At 44.9% G+C, this 18,918-nt stretch overlaps 2 long non-coding RNA genes across 25 annotated transcripts in view; one reads left to right on the forward strand and one right to left on the reverse strand.

Moving 5' to 3' along the window:
• The window catches only part of LOC103787793 (uncharacterized), a 118,815-nt gene extending 100,356 nt beyond the window's left edge, over positions 1 to 18,459 (reverse strand). For 16 of the 24 annotated variants that reach the window (XR_013526367.1, XR_013526363.1, XR_013526369.1 and 13 more), the window contains exon 1: positions 16,571 to 18,459. This is a non-coding gene — a long non-coding RNA (uncharacterized LOC103787793). Of the gene's footprint in view, positions 1 to 8,682; positions 10,476 to 16,570 lie in introns of those variants that run through there. The other 8 variants (XR_013526364.1, XR_013526366.1, XR_013526359.1 and 5 more) reach the window with 2 other exon arrangements.
• A 75-nt stretch (positions 18,460 to 18,534) lies between these two features.
• LOC118147226 (uncharacterized) overlaps positions 18,535 to 18,918 on the forward strand; it is a 75,207-nt gene continuing 74,823 nt past the window's right edge. The window contains exon 1 of the long non-coding RNA XR_013526373.1: positions 18,535 to 18,842. This is a non-coding gene — a long non-coding RNA (uncharacterized LOC118147226). The remainder of the gene's footprint in view (positions 18,843 to 18,918) is intronic.

Below are 18,918 nucleotides of genomic sequence, written 5' to 3' on the forward strand. Positions count from 1 at the left end.
AAAACCAAACCAGCCCTCTGAGCTGTTCCCTCAGCACTGACTGGGTGTCCCTCGAACCTAGAAACAGGGATAAGCACCTGAGTCAATAGTCAACGTCGTGATTAGGAACACTGCTTCCCATTAATAGCTGTTTTCTTCCCTAGGGTGTTCATATACAAAGAAGCAGACATACTCCTATACATAGATTTAGCACAAAAGAGTTTAAAGCTGCACACACACGCGTTTTCTGAGTTCCCTCTCATAATGCACTGTGCTTCATTGTAAGTGGAGCATCCAAACCAAATTGTAATCATCATTTCAGGTTGCTATGTCCAGGCTTATTCTGTTCTCATCCTCATGAAGGGCTGGGAGATGTGGCAAAGAGTGCAGTCATGGGGTGTGAAGAGGCCTTGGGAGCCTTGGCCATTTTTGTTTTCATGGGAGACAGAGTTGGGGCGGGTGGGGATGCATTCTCTAAATGCCACAGAACTGCTTTGCAAGCCAGCACAGATTAGGCCCTAAAGGGGTAATGTTCGGGGAACTCCCAGAAAGGCAGAAAGCAGCAGTGTCCCCCAGAGTTCCAAAGACTCAAGAGAAAAGACTCAAGTTCAAAACCCGATGCCACCGTTATGTGACCTTAGGTGGGTGACTCATGCCCATAGGCCTCAGCGAACTCATCAACCTAGATACAAATGATCCTTCAAAGGGCTTTCGGGGCTTAAATAGGACAATATGAAACATGAAGGGCGTGTTTCAATACCTGGTACATGGTAAGTCTTTAGTACAATTTTATCGTCATTATTATTTTACTGTCGCCATTGTTGTTATGGAAATTCTCCTTTGAGCTATTGTGCTTGGAAATGAGAAAAGATTTGCTTAGAAAAACTCACCTTTTCTCATCTCCCTATGCTCGGAGACTGAGTACATGCTGCTGAATTCCAGTGGGCAATTCCCCCTCCATCCCATTCAGGAAAGTTCAAAATAGAAATGAGGGGAGAGTGCCCAGGGCCCAATCTCTAACCCATCTGCAGTCCAGCCACCTGGCCCCTCCACGGGTTTGGCACCCTGCTGATGAATCTAGGCAGGGTGTGGGGAGGTGGGGGGTATCAAGAACATTTTCACAGGGAGTTGAGTGAAAACCTCCTAGGAAAAAAGCTCCCTCTAGTTCCCCTCCTGGTTGATTGTGAAGACAATGGAATCACTTATATTTCAGTTCCTGCTAAGGTAACAGTAAAGAGTTTTCTGGTGGGTTAAGAGGTACAGTCAGTCCAATCTCATTTCCCTCCAGTGGGTAGCTTTGCATTCCACCCCTGTTCTCCATAAAGAACACACCCATGCTGAAACTGATGGCCAGTGACCACGGTTGATAATGCAATTGTTTCTTTAAAATATCACCACCAACCCGACCACCCCAGACCTTGTCTTCACTAAGTTTCTCCAATGGCTTGGGAAACCAATGGCTTTCTCAAGCCCCATTGTACAGAACTGTAACATCCTTAAACCTTAAGGCTTGGCTCAGGAAATTTAAAAATAGAAAACAGGGAGCCACGGTGGCTCTGGCCAGTTGTCCTGGCGCTTGAGGAGGTGAGGCTATGAGTTCAAGGCCAACCTGAGCAACATAACAAGCTCTCATTGATTAACAAAACTAGAAAAGAAATTTATCTTCAATGCTTAATGCACCTATATCCCTTAATAAAATATATACAAAACTTTTTTTTTCTTCTCTCCACAAAAACCAATTTGGCTGTTACCCAATGCCATTGACCTTCCTAAGATGGCAAGCTAAAATCAGTTCACTGGCACAATGGCCCCGTGTCCAGAGTGCAAACTAATGTGCAACCAGGGGTCTGTGTAGAGCTCCCTCTGAGTGAGGAACTTTCTTCAACTTGCCCAGTGGCTGCCCCCCTCCCACATACAGAGCTGGAGCTGGGCCTGGTGGGCTGGTCACATTTAATGTGCTTAACCAAGGAGGAAGCTCTGTACCACCTGGGAAAGAGGAAAAAGATGGAGTCCTGCTCACACTCAAGCTCTCTGAAGGGGTTTCGTGTAGCTGCAACTTATTTCTCCTTGCCCACTGATTTTACTACAAGGATATCCCATCACAGCAGGTCTAAGAGCCTCACAAGTGAGACCTTTGCTTCCAACTAACACATGGTCTAATGTACCCAATTCACCAAAGTCAGTATTGGAAAAGACCATTATTTTCAAGATGCTTTTATATTTATAATAACGGGCATTTCTTAAGATCACACCACAACTGTTTTAGATGTCTTGTTTTTTGTTTTGTTTGTCGTTGTTATTGTTTTTCTTTCAGTACTCTGAGTTTTGGGCTAAGGGCAGTTAATAGTAGTTAGTCCTGATTGGCCAACATCTGTTTCTTTAGAGGAACCTTACTTGCCAAGTAGCTGGACAGCAATACTCATTTGGTATTCATGGGAAGTACTTGCCGAACAATAATGACAATAATTGCCTCTGATTCTTGTGTTTACAACACTGCCAAAGTATCATTAGGGCCTTATTTATAGATAATAATGCTTATTAATCACAAGTATTTGAATTTTGGAATGTATTAGATTAATATTCTTTTGTACCTCAGTTCTGTACTAATGCTGTGAAAGACATTTACTGAATGCAACTCATTGGGAATGCTTATTTTGAGCTGCAAAATAATGTGTGTAATTTGCAGGTGAAAGATAAAGAAATTACACGGCTACCTCTCAACAGTCTCCAACGCGATCAACGGCCAACATGGAGAATTAGACCCTACCTCTAAAATAAGAAAGGAAAAAAGCAAAATAAATATCCCTATAGATATTATATTTTAGAAAATCTTGTAAATACTTATGCCAAGAGAAATTCCTGGTAAAAACTCTATTATTTTGTTTTGCCTTAAATCTTCCATGGATGGCATCGCTTTATTGAAAAAGGTCTGGGGTGAAGAATAATTAGTGATTCTGGAACAATTTCACACTATATAAGTTTTTGAAGGCTCAATGAAAAAAAAATAGAATAGAATGACTAATAGTTGTAACCAGCAAAATACAATCTTAGGTTTAAATGCTTACTTGTTTAACACCCTTTATGCACTTATTCACTAATATCTTTGTATATATTTAATTTTGGTACAAACAAACATTAAGGCTATTAAGGAGTTTTCTATTTTTATGTGTATCTATAAATAGGAATCATTAAAAATTTCAAAAGATTAGCACATTTTTCAAAGATTAATCTGAAAATACAATTTCTATTAATAAAACAACTTTTTAAATAAATAGAAATCACTACTAACCCATAGGTTTCACTCAGCTACTCTCTTTCTTGAAATCATAGCAAAAATGAAATCAGCAATTTTTTTTGTCCAGCGCATATTTTTACTTATTCTTGGAATACTTAAGCTTTATGTGTTAGAACAATGCTTCACTTATTTAATTAGATGAATATAAAATGAAGTGACATAATTTCCCAGAGAGTTTCAAGAAAAGCAGAAAGATTATTAATATAAAGTCTAGGTGCTCTTTCTAAAATCATATTTGCAACTAGATATATTTTTAATGGGCTATAATTTTTGTTTACTATTGTTCTTTAGATTAAACCCAAATCATGTTCAATCTTATCCTGCTCTACCAAAGACTACTTTAAAATAATCAACAGGCCTAATTACCACCTACAATATTTAACCTTGTCCTTTCTTATTCTCTTTTGCCCCCGAACAGAAAGTAAAGGCACCGTACCTTTCAAGCCACCAAATTACACTGAGAAAATTGTTCTCCCTAAAATACCCTTGAAGATTTGTTTAGCAAATGTTTCAAGTCAGAGCACACAAGGAGACTAAGATCCTAATTCAATAAATGTATAATGCTAACATTTTAATCCATTGCTAAATGTAAATAACTTTAGTGATCCCAGTTGGACTATTTAACATTAATTTAAAGTATTTTATAATATAGCATGTGTCTCCCCTCATGGGGCAAAGTAGAAAGGTGAACAATTATCTAATAACTGCTATCAATGTACTCAGCAAGACCTGGCAAGTCATGCTCCTCAATTCCTTTTATTTATATCTGGGATAAATGTCTTAACCCATATAACGAACCTCCACTGGAGGCCCATTCAGGTGTGTGTATCCATCTCTGTTAACATCGGTAGAATGAAGAATAAAGCAACAGCTTAGAGAATTAGTTGATATCTTACAAATTTAATCACAGATAGCCAGTCCAAATTGTTCAAATTTCACTCTTTTTTTTTTTTTTTAGCAGCTAGAAGGGAGAACAATAATGCCTGCATTATTCAAATGATTAATTCAATTCTCCAATTTATTTAGCCTTCAGTAGACATTGTCTGCTTCTCTCTTTAAAAGACACTGGTAGTTGCATGAGGAAACAAAATAAATACGTTTTGAGAGAGTACCAATATACACTCAGTACACTCGATGTGTTTCATTGATAATGTCTAACCACTGAGACTGAGGACCTTCAATGTCCCTAGGGTGTCTCTCCAAGCCTTTCTAAATAGCCTTGTCCGACTCCTTACAGACTTGGAGGTGGGAGGAAGGAAAGAACGAAGGGAGAAAGGGAGAGAGAGACATGGGGAGAAAGAAAGAAAAAGAAAGTGGAAATGGTTAGTCTATGAAGTTGGAGTTGAAATTTGAGGGTATTGAAAAAAATAATTAACAACGAAAAATGGTTTGACAGAGTAACTTGTACTCCACCAACATCCCAGCAGTTTTTTAAGAGCCTAGTTGGATATGAAACTTGAGATCTGTCAACATTTTATAGTTGCCTGATTTAATAAGCATTTTTCTTTCTTTTCTTTAACTGCCAAATTTTTTAATGAAATTGAATCTTGGATGCCTACATTCTGGGGAGTTTTATTTGCTATATTATAGTTCTGTCTGCTTTTAGGCCACAGAATGCCAAAGTATTTATTCTTACAAATCTTTCTACATATGTAATTTGAGTCTACTAAAATAGTCCTTTACCCACTTCATTAATTAAGTTGACAGAAAAGATTATTTTACAATTTTGCAGCAAATGACTCTTCATCCAAATTTTTGAATGAACGTTGTGCATTTGTATGTTATTTTATAGCCTATGCCTCCTCAAATCACTTCATACCATCAGATATAAAACTTTTTAACATAAAAGACTAACTTTTGCAGTTGATCTGAAACCTCAATGAGAGTAAAATGTTTTTACCTCTTTCCAAGTAATAGTCATTTTTTTTTTAATTTTCACTTGCAGTATTTTCATCATTTTAACCTCAAACTTTTTAGGAGATTAAGAAACAAACCTCAAAAAGTAGTTAGGCTTAACCGATTTCTATTTTCACAAGCTCATCAGTAATATTTAGACATCACCAATGAGTCATCAGTCTTTTAAATATTCTTTCTGAAATCAACAAGCAATAAATCACATGTAGGAATAAATGTCATCATAAACATCATATATGTTTTTTTGGTAAGGAAATATACATTTACATAAACATGAATAAACAAACAAAATATTTTATAATTCAGTACAAATAACTCTCATTACATAAGAGAGCTCCTTTTATCATGGTCCTCCATAAAACTTCAAATTTTTATCATTGTGATTCCTTTATCAACTAGGACAAATAACACTTAAACTATAAAATTCTGGTATATCATTTCTTTGCATTTACTTAACACAAATGAGCATCTGGACCCTTGCCAATGGATGCCAATGTATTCATTTTAACTGTAGTTCTTATTTTAACCAGAAAAGGCCTCTGAAAATTCAAAGATTCAAAAAATCATTTCAAGGAAGCAAATAAGTAACCTGGCACCCCATATTATACAAATCAAGTATAATACATGCCTCAAATTTGCTTTTACATTTTAAATTATCACTAGACTCCTGAATGTCTTTTAATGCATATAGAGGACCATAAGATCGACTAGTTAAAAATGTTTTCTTTACAATAGAATAAAAAATAAAGGGACTAATCTCTTTTATTGCCTCTAAAATTTAATTTTTATTCTAAGACAACAGTTTTTTATGTGTGGAAAAAAAGACAAAACAATAGTTACTTGACTTTAGATGAAATATCTATATTTTAAATATGCTGTTCTTATTTTACGTGAAACAAGTTATTCCAGTTCACAGTACTTTTAAAGGGGGTGTGCATAAAATATTAACACTATGAACCTATTATTTACTGATTTCTGTGGTGCCATCTACAGTTAGCACAATTCAGATTTCAAAACAAATTTTGAATTTTTTTCAATATGAATAAGATTCACTCACTTCTTATTTTAAGACTATCTGTTATAGAACGTATTGTTAATCATAGAAGTTTGGTATATTACACATGGGCATGTTATATGCAAATGTATTCAGTTGGGGTATGTATATATTTTGTTATGTTATGTACATAAACATCTACCCTTGTGCATATGTATATTTACATCATGTATAAATATGTGTAGTATATTACCAAACTGTACTATACTTAAGGAGGAGGAGGAGCTTCCAAGGATTGCCATACAATATTTTAGTTAACTGAGTACTGTTTCCTGTGAAAGTAATTAGGTTGTTTTTTGTTTTCTGCTTTTCACAGTCCCAAAGGTGGGTGTTTATAGACATAGTTTAGTAATTCGCTGTTTTCCAAAAGCCTAGTTTTAAAATTTTATGTCAACAAATGTTTTAAATTAATAAAAGTGATCCCCTCCTCTTCACCTTTCCCTTATTTTAGGAAGGCCTATGGGCAAACAGCTTGATAAATAATTCAGAGAAAAGCTAAACCTTGATTCTATAAACAAAAGCTCACCCAGTTAAACACTCACGTTTTACCACTAACATTCTTTGTTAAAATTTACCTGCCTATAAATTATCCTTTGAAAAAGAGTGATTGAAATTGTGTCAAGACACTAGCTGGGGAGGGCCTTTGGCAGAAGCTAGTGAGTGTGTTACTTAGAACCTTTCTCTAGGACAAGAGGTCCTATAAGGAAATACAGCTAACAGTAAAATCATCTCAGATTAATAAATCCAAGACGGAAAAAATATATATCACAGGTATTTCAACATTCGTGAAAATCATTAGATGCAAACAACAGGGCAAAAAGAGGACAACTAAAAGCCCGTGCCCCGTTTCTCTTTAGAATCCCTCTGAATCTCAGGTTATCAAAAGTACATTTTGGCAACTGGGTTCATGGCCTCATTGAGGGAGAGGAATGTTTAACCTTTTTCTGAATTGTTCTGTCCTGTTTCCCCTTGAGAGTAGAACAAACTTGGTGGGACTAGGGAGGGAGGGAGGCCCCGGTTAATGTTTTAAGAAAGGGGAATTTAATTTGGCCCAAGTTTTCTTCTGCTAGTTGCCTTTTCTCTTATGGAAAGATCCTTGACAGCCCTTGTTTTGTATGAAATTATGGAAATCACAGACTGGGAAAGGGGAGTCATTATTTCAGAACTGAAAAGGTATGGGTGTCTTTACTCGGACCCTCTCCCTGCTAATTTCCCAACACTGGAAAGAAGCTAGTAGGTTGGAAAGGTGCATAGGAGGGCTACCACTGGTCAGCTAAATAAAGAGAAGCCCCAAAAGTGATTTGCAACTGGTTCCTACCTCCTCCCATCACTCCAAAACTAAAAACAGCCTCTGCACAGCAATTTTTAAGGCCAAGACAGAGAGAAAGCAGATACCCAAGTCCCCAAACGTGGCTTCCTGGTGCGTGAAATCCAGCCTAACGAGCAGGCTGGATGATGGACATGCCCTCAGCTAACATTGTCCCTTTCAGCCTTACCCTGGCTCACGTGGGTCAGGGTGTCCATGAAAATCCCTGGACCACAAGGGGGATCTCTTTGGGAATCAGATTGGGAAGACTCAGGCGAAAGAGGGAGATGCTTGTGTAGAGAACCGAGGAGGGGGGCGGGGGAATAATCAGCTCTGCTCTAAGGTTGTAGATTTAGATCTCAGGCTGAAAAGGATATGCTTGCACCAGAGCATCCTGTAGCGCCTCCTGTCCTACCCTGCCCTGGCCTGCGCGCGCACCGCACTCACACGCACACCCGTCCTCGCACGCGCACACACGCACACTGCTCCCCGCCGCTCTGCCCTCTAGACTGCAAGGGAAATGGCTCCTCCGGGGCGCGCTCGCCGGGGGTGAGGCGGCCCAGCCCGGCGCAGCCCAGCCTGGCCCAACCCAGCCTGGTGCCCGGTGCCGGTAGCTGCCCCTGTGGAGAGGCAGCGCGGCCTTCTGGACTCCGGAGCGCGCGGGCCGGGAACTAGGCGCGCGGCCGCTGGCACACGCGGGGACTGCCCAGCGCGGACCGGAGAAGGGGCGCGAAGGGGTTGGGGAGAGGGTGACGCCGGCTGCCCCACCCCGCTCCGCGCCTCGCTCCATTGCCCTCTCTCCCGTCTTCCTCTCCCACCCTGCCGCTCCCCGCCGACGGAAACTCGCGTTTGAAAAAAGCACCGAGCGCTTGCGGGCGCCCCGGAGCTGGCGGGCGGCCGTGTGTGTGCGCGCCGGCGGCCCCGGACGCGGCAAGCGCGGGGACGTAGCGCGGCAATGGCGCCCCGGCTGGCCCTCAGGTGCCGGCCTGCAGGGGGCGCCGGCGCGCTTGCGCCCCGCCGGTTCCCGGCGCACGCCTTCGCCCGCAGCGGAAGGTGGGAAGGAGGACCTGGATGGGAGTTGGTTCCAGGCGCGCCTCTCCGGAGGGTCGGCGGAGCCCTCAGGCTGGTGCTCACCCGTAGGACCGGGACGGGGTTGTCACACTTGTCACCAAGGACGGGCCGCGTGGCGTCGCAGTCGGCTTTCCAGTCTCCGTGGCTGGAGGAGGCCTCGGGGCGGCAGGGGGAGTTTGCCTCCCTGCGAGCCGGCTCGCTAAACTCAGTGGTTACTACGGGGTTGGGAGGGGGAGCCTGTCTTTTCTCTCCTCGCAGAGCTGCGGGAGGCGTCGGAAAGTTTCCCACCACTGGAGGGACAAAGGCGGATGGATAGAGAGCCACGTTTCCCGGCTGGGATGGCCCGAAAGTACCAGAAGTCTCGCTGGCGAGCAGCGCCCTCGGCTTCCCCGGCAGTCACCCCAAACGCACACCCTTCCCCTGGCCCAAGGAACCCCAGGCTGCCTAGGAAACGGCGGACCTGGCCGGCCCTAAGGTGGAGAGCCCGGCGGGGTTGTGGGGGACCCGCGAATCTGCTGCGGGCGCAGCGTCGGGGCGTCTGGCCCCTGCGCAGACGGTAGGCCGCGCCCGCCTTCCCAATCGGTGGGGCTGTGCGCCCCCACCCAAAGGAGTTGTCTTGCTGTAGCAGCGTTCGAAGGGGAAAGTGGGGGCCACGTTCCCAGAGTAACAGAGTTCCAGACCTCTCAGGGCACTGATCCGTTCTCCGTCGGACCCACGGGTTCCGCAAATACTCCAGAGGGGTGCCCAGGGCCGAAGGTGCCTATAAGCAGACCTGAGCCTGTGAAACTCCAAAAGGGTGTCCAGCTTCCTTTCTCACTCCAGAAGTTCAACTGAGCTTCGTGTAATGACTGTCCCCCGCTCTGACCCGGCCCCACCAGCCGAGCCCAGGCCAGAGGTGTGCGGATTTTTTTTTTAAGACCCACATCTTGTAAATGTGAGATTTTTATCAGGCAGCACAGATTACTTAAAGCGTTCAATTTCTCCGCGATCCAATTTTATTAGGATTTACTCTCATTTGTGCTCCGCTTCTCTGGGGAAATAATGCTTTGATTAATGTAATCCTGGCCCGGGATCCGCCACATGCCCCTCGACCCTCTCCCAAGAGAAGAACCCTATTTGACAAACAATAACAGAGCAGTAACTCTTGCAATCTGCCCACACCTTTGGGGTCGGCTGGGGAGAGGGTGACACACGTTCATTCGCCGCTTGCTAAAAGCAATGGCGAGAGGAGGGAGCAGGGTCTACATGAAGCGAACTTTCCAGACGCAGAGCCCTGACTCCCAGTCGCGGGGGCTCGCAGGGAGGTGCCCGGGCGAGAGAGCGCGTGGGTACGTGGGTGCCTGTGCGCGCCTGCCCTTTGCTTGCTCGGGATGTCCGCCTTTGTCCCCCGCCACGGGCCTTCACGGCGGGATCTGCGCGCCGCGGATTGGGCAGCCCTCGACCCGGGGCGCGTCCACAGCGCTCACCCGCGGCCCCCAAACACCTGGAGAGCAGATCTTAGGGGTTAACTAGGCACCGACCTGAGGCGCCCTGCAGCTGCCAAAAGCTCGACCGGAAACCTAGAACATGGGACCCAATTCACCGGTTTTCCTTATCCGTACATGCATCCATCCATCCCTGCATGCGTGAATGCATACAATACAAATCCCCGGACGCCGGCACAGAGGGATGAGCTTCGCCCTTGCTGCGGGCTGAGAGTGGGTACCCCCTTCCAGCTCTTCCTCCTCGCGCGCAGCCCCGGCCCCCTCCCCGAAGGGAGAACAGCTCAATTACGAAAAGGAGCCCAGGAACGAAATCCCAGGCTCAGAGGCGCCCGCCGTTGCTCCTGTGTTCCGTGTCCCCGTCGCGCAGTCCCCACCCCCACCGTCCCCTGCTCCGGGAGGGCGGGGACGCGGCGGTGCGAGGGGTCCTGCCCTGCTCCGCCGGAACAAAGCCCGCTGCGGGAGCCCGCGGCCGCGCACCGAATCAGTGACAAAGGCAAGCGGGCGGCGCCGAGCTCCAAGTCTGCGCTCCTACGGCTTGGCGGGAAGGAGGCCCAGAAGATGGGGTGCGATTTGCACCCGGGTTTTCCTGGGCTGCGGCATTTCGCTCCCATATACCCAGTGACCTGTTAGGGTGACTCAGCGTTTATCTCGTCGCCTCCCTGCTGTCCCATCTCCTTCTCTCTTGTCCTTTAATGTCCCCAGTCTCCTTCACCGCTCCCTGCATTTTTAAATCCACCTCACTCCCTGTACCTTACCCGCTTCTCACTTTGCCCTGTTTACCTCTTTCCCTTTTTCTTTCCCATAGAAAAGCAATGCTAATTCGACTTCTGAAGGCCGCTCTAGATGTTCAAATAACAGTCTCAAAGACCTTGCTGGGCAGTGCTCAGGGAGAAAAGGGGAGTAATGGGATCCTTTTAATTTTATTATGCAAACTGTGCGCTAAATAAAATAAAACGTCCTTAGAATGCGATCTAAGGAAGCGGAGCTTAGCCCTGGGCCCCACAAATCGCCAGAGATTCGGGAGAAGTCGCTTCTGGTGCCCACAAATCACAGGAATGGTGGAGCGGGGGTGAGAGGAGGACCCCGCCGCTGTGGAACGGGGACCTCTGCCCTGGAGCCTCCAAAATCTGGGGAAAGTTCTCATCTTACTTTCTAACCCTGGAAAGGAATTGCTTGCCAGACCCCTCCAATAAAATCATAGTATTTTCGAATTTAGGATACTTTCCTAGTCAGTGTTTTTCCAAGTGAAGTTTTACTTGTTTTTGTGATGTGAATTAAAAATGAAGGGAACGCAGACACTTGAACAATAATACACCTTGACTTCTGGAGGCTTTTTGTACCCTGATTTAATAGTAAATTAACACTGGACGTGTATTAAATGGCACTGTAAGCCTGAGCTCCTTCCCTTGGCCTTTATAGAGTAACCAGGCTCCCTACTGAAAATTTAGGGAGAGAGGTGAGCATTCAAAGCAACATCAGACACATAACTTTTAACTTGGGACCAGCAAACTCGAGCCACCTGAAGCTGCAGTGAGCAAGGTCACTTAGCTCTCCCACCAAAGCATCTACCAGGTATGTCCATGTGAAAGTGTATTCCTGCAAACCACGGTGTTTGTAGTATCAAATATCAACGAATATACCCAGTACTGTATTTTTTAAGTGAACAAAAATAAATACACTTTCTTGAAAACACCCCTGAGGCTGGCTGTCCAGGGCTGGCACTGGGGCAGCTTAGGGCCCAGGGAAGGAGCGAGATAGTGAACTGGGTGTTTTAGCATTCACGGGAGAGAATAGACCACAGAAGCACAGTTTGAGGGGAATGCTGAAAAGAGCAGCCAAAGCCTGACCTGCTGCATCTGCACCCAGCTCCTCAGACAATAGCTAAGTTCAAATGTCAAAAAAAAAAAAATCTAATAATAATAAAAACAGAGGTGCCAAAGTGCAAGAATTGTTTTCTGGGATGTATGCCACATGAATCTCTCATCCACTTCCAGACCACCCTGTTCCGGCCCAGAAAGGCGATGCTGTATAATAATTTATGAGGAATACAGGGTGTCCCCAAGACAGAGAGAGCAGTTCAATCCTGTTAGGATCACCACAAGCTCAAAGAATCAAACCACTTTTCTGGTAAAGCTGAGTTAATATTTCTGGGTGTTGTTTTTACACATACAAATATAAAAACCACCAATGTGACCTTGGAATGTTTTTCTAGCTAGGAAATGACCAAATTTTGTTAATGAATCATCATCGTCATCATCATCATCATCATCTCTGGTCAATCAGCCAGGCTCTATGTTACCTAGCCCTATGAATTTAAATTTGAAGAAGAGCATTGCACTCAGCGGGGAGGCAGGGAGGGTGGTGAGGGGGCAGGCAGGAACAGTCCATCACAGTGTGTCAGCTCCAGCTTCCCTGGCGATTGGTAGCTTTCATTACCAGACTTGTCAGGTGCACACCCGCATGCAGCTCGAGTGGGCAAACAGTTGGAAATGGGTTGTTTTAAAAGCATTCGCTCAATTACCAACTTACTGTGCTCTCTTAGCTTATTTACCACAATCTGAAATGCTCTGTAGTTTAAAGCTGTCCTATAAGTATCAGAAAAAAGCTTCTTGCTTTCAGGTGAGAAATCATAGTGTCTTCGAATGTATAATTACTCTGACACCATCTAAAAACCTAAGTACTTGCTCCTTTTCTATAGATCAGATAAATCAGTTATCAAAGCAATACAAAGAATTAGGAGAAGAAACATTGCAAAAACTTAGCAAGACCAAGAAACAACTCATCCACTGCCAAGACAGCAAATCATTTTTTCCACCCAAAAGCTTCCATGGAAGAGCCATCCCCTTTGCATATAACACAGAGTGTGGGTTGTGAGTATGCTTAACATTTTAATTTGTAAATGCTAATGGTAAATGTGCTTCCGAACTGCAGCGATATCAGGGCACCTTAACATTCTCAAATGGAAACAAATGAGTAAATACTCACTTTGTGTTTTGTACATTTGACCCAGGTAATGTTTTTCATTCTCTCATTTGGCAAAAGCAATTTCGCCATCCTCAACAATTAAAAGTCTGTAGCTTTGCCCAGCACTTTATATCTTAATTCATATCCAGCTTGATCACTTCCACCCCCAAATCATTATAAAACGTTAAAGCCATCTCTTTAATATGTCAGTTCTTGTAAAATTAACTTGTTGCTCTACCCAGATTTCTTATTTTCTGTTTCTTTTACATTAAGGACTCTAGGACTATGAGGGGCAAGCATTTTATCTTTCTGTTTATTGTTTAATTACATTTGCAAAAAAAAAAAGGAAAGTAGCAAGCAAGACAGTAACAATCACAGATCTCATTAAAAGTGGCACACAAAAATTATGCTCTACATATATATAATGATTGCTTCGCCAATGTTTTTTTTTGCAGAATGTCTGGCTGAATTGAAAAGTTTCCTTTCTCCTTAATAATTTTTAAATGCATTCAGCAGCCCTGAGCATGCAAAGAAGCAGGAGCTTTGAGACAGTCATCCACTTCATGTGGATCTGCCCCAGAAGTCTTTTGTCTGAAATGTCCCAGAAGCCAAAGAGAAAGCAGTGTTTGGGCTCAAATTACAGTTTTCTCAATTCTCCACTTTGTCTTATTAGCGCAAACCTGAGAGTACCTTTCCTGACTCTAAATGTGAGCACTCTGGTTGAAAATCACAGAGTAAAATGTGTTTGAGTGTGCCTGCTTTGCTTATACTGTTCCCAGAATCTCTTGATCCTCCTAGAGTACCCACCACTTAAATCCAAACTCTGACTTACTAAAGTTCATGTCAGAAAAACTTCTCCTGGTTGGAATCTGGTTGACTTGGAGCTGGGTTAGAAAGAATAAAGTGTCTTTTCCTCTCTTGCACAGGAACGTGAGAGCCATCACGTAATGAAGCCCTTACTAACAGGCTCTGTGACACATTCACAGGTGTGTTCGCCTACTGAACCGTGGAAGCCAGCTTCTCACTTCCAGTCACTCCAGGCTTCCCTTTCCTAGTCACACTCTCTGAATCTCCTTGGGAAAATTCTTAGTGACAAACTGGCTAATTCTGAACCAGTCTGGATCTGCCCTTCACTACTTTAGGAACTTTTCCACATATCTTTTTTGTCTTTTACCACAATAAAGTTCAGTCTTCATTGGCAGTATGTAAATATCTCTGAGGCGGAAACCTTGTGCTCTATTGAAACTTGTCTTCAATTGGGTTAAGTAATGCACTAAAAAGTTTCAAGCCCACAGTTACCTCTAACCCTTGGCTATTTTGTATTTTCCTTTCCCTGCCAAGCCTTTCAAGGATAAATCCAAAATCTTTCTAAAACCGTAAGTGGTAACAAGAATGAAAGTAGCCACTAAATATCAAATGGAGTAAAAGTGATCCCGGGCCAGCGGACTAAATCTCCAGGACTCAGAGTTGCATTTAGAAGTCAAAGCATGTATCAGGTTGAAGAACTTTCATTATTTAAACAGATAATACCTTACGATGCATTTTGTTTTCTTGACTATTTCGCTCCCTTCAAAACAACAACAACAACAACTAACAGGCAGCTTCTTAAGTAGCCTATTAAATCCTCTTAATAATTTTCAAAAACTATTCTTGCTTTCACATCTCATTTCTGTTTTCCAGCCCAGAATACACTTCACTGAGAGAAATGGAGGAATAGTTTTTGAACTGTATTTCTTTCTGGGCCATTTCACAGACATGGGCCAGTGGGGGATGGGAAAGTCATTGTCCTCATATTTCAAAACCCTGTGTTATGCAATGAATTCACTCCTCATTGTGGCTATGCATAGAAAGGTAGGGGTGTTTGAGCAGATTTGCTTTTGAAACAGCTACATTTTACTCAGTACTCGCTAAAACGAGTCAGTGCGCCCCCTGCTGACAAGTCAATAGTGCTACTCCTGAGCAAAGTTTATTTTGTTCAGTAAACCGTGTCACATAAAATTAACAACAACCAATAAAATTAGCTTATATGTTTCAACTGTAAAAGTCCAAAACAAAATAAAGCTAGTTTTAGTGGCACTAGAAATCTCTAGTTTGGCTTCTCTTTGGCTGAACCAAGGTCCTTTTATCTAAAGCCCAGTGCACAAACATATAGCTTAATGTGACTAGTGTTCTTCCTTTTATTTCTTTCTCTATGGCAACCAATATGCTCTGCTCAGAAATGTTCCCCATCAAGGAAACAAATGATCTTCAGGGAGCAGCTCTATATGGCATCTGGTCCAATGGAGCACACAGAGTTAACCCCAGTCAAAAGCAACGCTGCCAAGCACGTAAACAAGGAGTGGAAAACTGGCGATTCTTAGCCCCCTCCCCAACTGAAACCTCTTCCTCCCTCGTTACAAACCGTTTCATTGATTTGGCATCAACTGTTTCCAAATAAATTGCCAATTCTAAATTGCAAGGTGTTCTGTGTAAAAAAAGTGCAATAAAATTCCAGCCATTGGATTCTCCCCCCTCATCATCACGGACGCAGCTTCCTTTAAAAGAACAAAACCAAGAAGCTTTTAACATTTTCTCTGGCCTGTTTCACTAAGGTAAGGCACTCAAATGGGCCTAGACTTGGCCTAGCTATGTCCTCCAGCCATGTTTATCTAATTAACTGCACCTAGCAAGTAACTGCACCCTCAATTTTCACAAAACCCAGAAACAGTGGCAAGCAGGGGACAAGTAGGGCTGTCAAAAATAGAAAAACAAAGTGAAATCGACTCTGCGATGCTAAAGCTCCAACCTCCTTTGGGAATGAAGTGTAGGGATGTCCTGGTTAGTTTTGATTGATCACCCTCTTTCTGATGGGCTTTCACTACCGAGCTGGGAGGCTGCAGCTCCCCGCCTGCTCCCCAGACACAGCATTAACGAGGGGTGCCCTGACTTCCTGCCTGGCTTCCTCCTCCTCCAGCTCTCTGCCTTCTCTTTGCCAAGTCCCCCTCCTCTCTCCATCCCCCTGCTCCCAGCGTGCGTCCCCCTACCCCAATCCAGGCAGGCACACACAATTCAGAACATCACCACTGGCTACAGAAACAGGGCTTCTTCCCCTCTAGTCCTGATTCTCTGGGGGAGGGGGAACAACCCCAATCAAGAAATATTTATATACAGGATGCTTAATAATCACTTCTTTTCCAGGGTTTCTTCCCCCCGCCCCCACCTTCACAATCAACCATTAAAATGAATAGCATTCTCCCCCCAGCCCTCCAAAGTAAAGTGGCTTGCTGTGTGGGGCTTTGGACTGAGTCCATCTTTTTATGTAATATTTTAGCAGGGTTGAATTTTTTTTAACTCCCCCCCAACACATCTTCCCTTCCTTCCTTCCTTCAAACAGTTGCTCTGTGAACCTCTCTTGTCTTAAGCAATGAAAATAAGCTCCTAAACCTACAAGAACATAAATAAATAAGCCAAAAAGGAGGGGAAAAAGAAGAGAAAGCAGGGAAAGAAAATGAAAAAGGACTTACCGAGCAAACTTCCAGGGTTAGGTTTTTAAATAAAAGGGTTTTTTTTGTTTTTGTTTTGTTTTGTTTTTTTCAAATAAGGTAACTGGGTTGGGGATGGAGGGGAAGGTATATTCTCAACTCGCCAGCACCGTTGCGTCCTTAGCCTTCCCTTCACACTGACGCCTCGAAGCCCAGCTCTCCACTAGTCTATTATTTTCACCAAAATATATGAAAATGTATGCAAATGAAAATCAGCACTAACTGTTCTCCCCTTGTTATATACTTTGGATTTTTTTTTTCCAGACAAAACAATCACATTCGCAAAGGGAGGGGGGCGGATGGGGTGGGGCAGCGTGGAGGTGGGGAGAGGCCGGGGAGCGATTCGAGAATTCAGTACGACGAAAGGGGGGAGGAAGAAGGGGACAGACCTAGGAACAGAAGTGTATTCTGTTATCGAGGAGCACAACGTTTTGGGGGGCTTCCCATACGCACACACACCCTTCTTGAAAAGAAAGAAAGTGGATCTGTTTGCAGAGGCGCTATCACGTTTCATCAGGCCACCTGAGACTGCTTTTGAAAGCGTGTACTGTGAAATTCATAGCAGTAATTTAGACAAAATCCTCACTGTATATTAATGAAAGGCGGCCCCATGGCTCTGTTCCTATCCTCCCCATTCAGTGTAAACAAAACCACGAGACTCTCTCGGTTTTTGAGCCGGATCCAAGCAAAATCGGCAGGAAAGGAAAACACGGGGTGCTGGCACCGACTATTCAAACGTCTGCACCTGGAGATCTCAGATTTATTCAATGAAATCTGTGTTCCATCTTTTATATATACGTATACGCATACATAAATATAAAAAGCAACCTTTGGGGGACGCAGAGGGAAAAAATCCGTTCTGTTTGGGGTTTGGTTACCAGTGCCTTTCATATCTATACCTTAGCAATAATGGCTTTGCTAAAACCTACCTACGATGGTATCTCACCCGGCAAGCAGGAGCTGGACGAGAGCCTACATAAATTCTACGCATCTAGTGTTAATCTTGAAATCACGCAGAGGCTGCGTGGCTGCGGCTGGGCAGAGAACTCCTGCTTTCACTGAGTTCACCTAACTGCGCTCGGCAGAGGCACGATACAGCGGGAGAAAAGGGAGGCCGGTTCACATTTTAATCGAAGCGCACCGGCAGCAGCTCCTCGTCTGCGTCCTGGGCCGCCGCTCCGGCTCGGGACTGCCAGATGCAGGCGCAGGCTGGGGGCCGCGGGCGCAGGGCGGGCGGGCGCACCCGCAGCTGTGGGTGCGGGATGCACGCACACGCACGCTCATTAAGAGCCTTGTATTTATTGAATGTCCGAGTTGGGTTAGTTCATTGGAAATCCCCGAGGAGGGTTCAATTTGCCCTTGTTTTCGTTGCCACTTTCTCTTTTTTCTTGGTTCGCTGAGGTTCCTCTGTGCAGCGTTTCCGCTTGGCCGCGTCCCCCCCACACACACACCCCACCCCACCCCCGCTTCTCTCGCCTACCGGGTGCACTCCCCCACCCGTCCCCCTTAACTCTTTCAGCTGGGCTAGAGCTGAGAAAGCGTTTGTCGCTGCCAGCCCCATCCACCACACAAATCCATCTGAGACAGAAAGGAAAGAAAGAAAAAAAGCACCACCATGCCTAAGAATAGGGAGCGATCAAACCCCCCACCGCTCACACACACACACACACACACACACACACACGACGAAGCGGTGGAGCAGAGAAGGGCGCGGCTAGCGGATCCCGGTTGTTTCGCCCGGCTCCTGCTGCCACGGGAATTCCTAAAGCCATTGGAGTCGAATACACTTACGATGAATCTATGGGGGAAGGTCGGACTGATTGCTTTTCAAATACATCGCACGGCTCCGCTGACCGGCACCCTCCAAACTCACAAGGGCACGCACGCTACTTGCACGAATCCCAGAGGAGGGAGGAGGGAAGAAGGGAGGGAAAGCGAAGGAGGGAGAGAGGGGGTGGGGAAGCGAGCGAGCGGCGGCTGCGAGCGGTCCGTCTCGCACGCGCAGGCACCGCTCTGGTCCTGGGCTGCAGGTTTCCCCGATGATGGCATCCGAGAACTTAAACAAAGGGGGCCGCCGCCAGCGCGCAGTGGCTGCGGAAAGTTGCGGTGGCGGATTTCCAAGGAGCGTAGTGGCCACGACCAGAGCTCTTGTCGATGCGAGCCCCCGCTTCCCACCCCCGCCGATCAGAGATGGGGGCCGGCTGGTGAAGGGAAGAGGAAACTTTGAAACCACTGGGGACACATCTGTCTATAGGTATTAGCTTGAACCGTACGTCTGTGCTGCGCGCTTTACAAATCTCTGGCGGGGCGGGGGGAGTGGGGTGAGCAAT

This window comes from Callithrix jacchus, chromosome 14 (genome assembly GCF_049354715.1).
Source record: "Callithrix jacchus isolate 240 chromosome 14, calJac240_pri, whole genome shotgun sequence".
Lineage (NCBI taxonomy): Eukaryota > Metazoa > Chordata > Mammalia > Primates > Cebidae > Callithrix > Callithrix jacchus.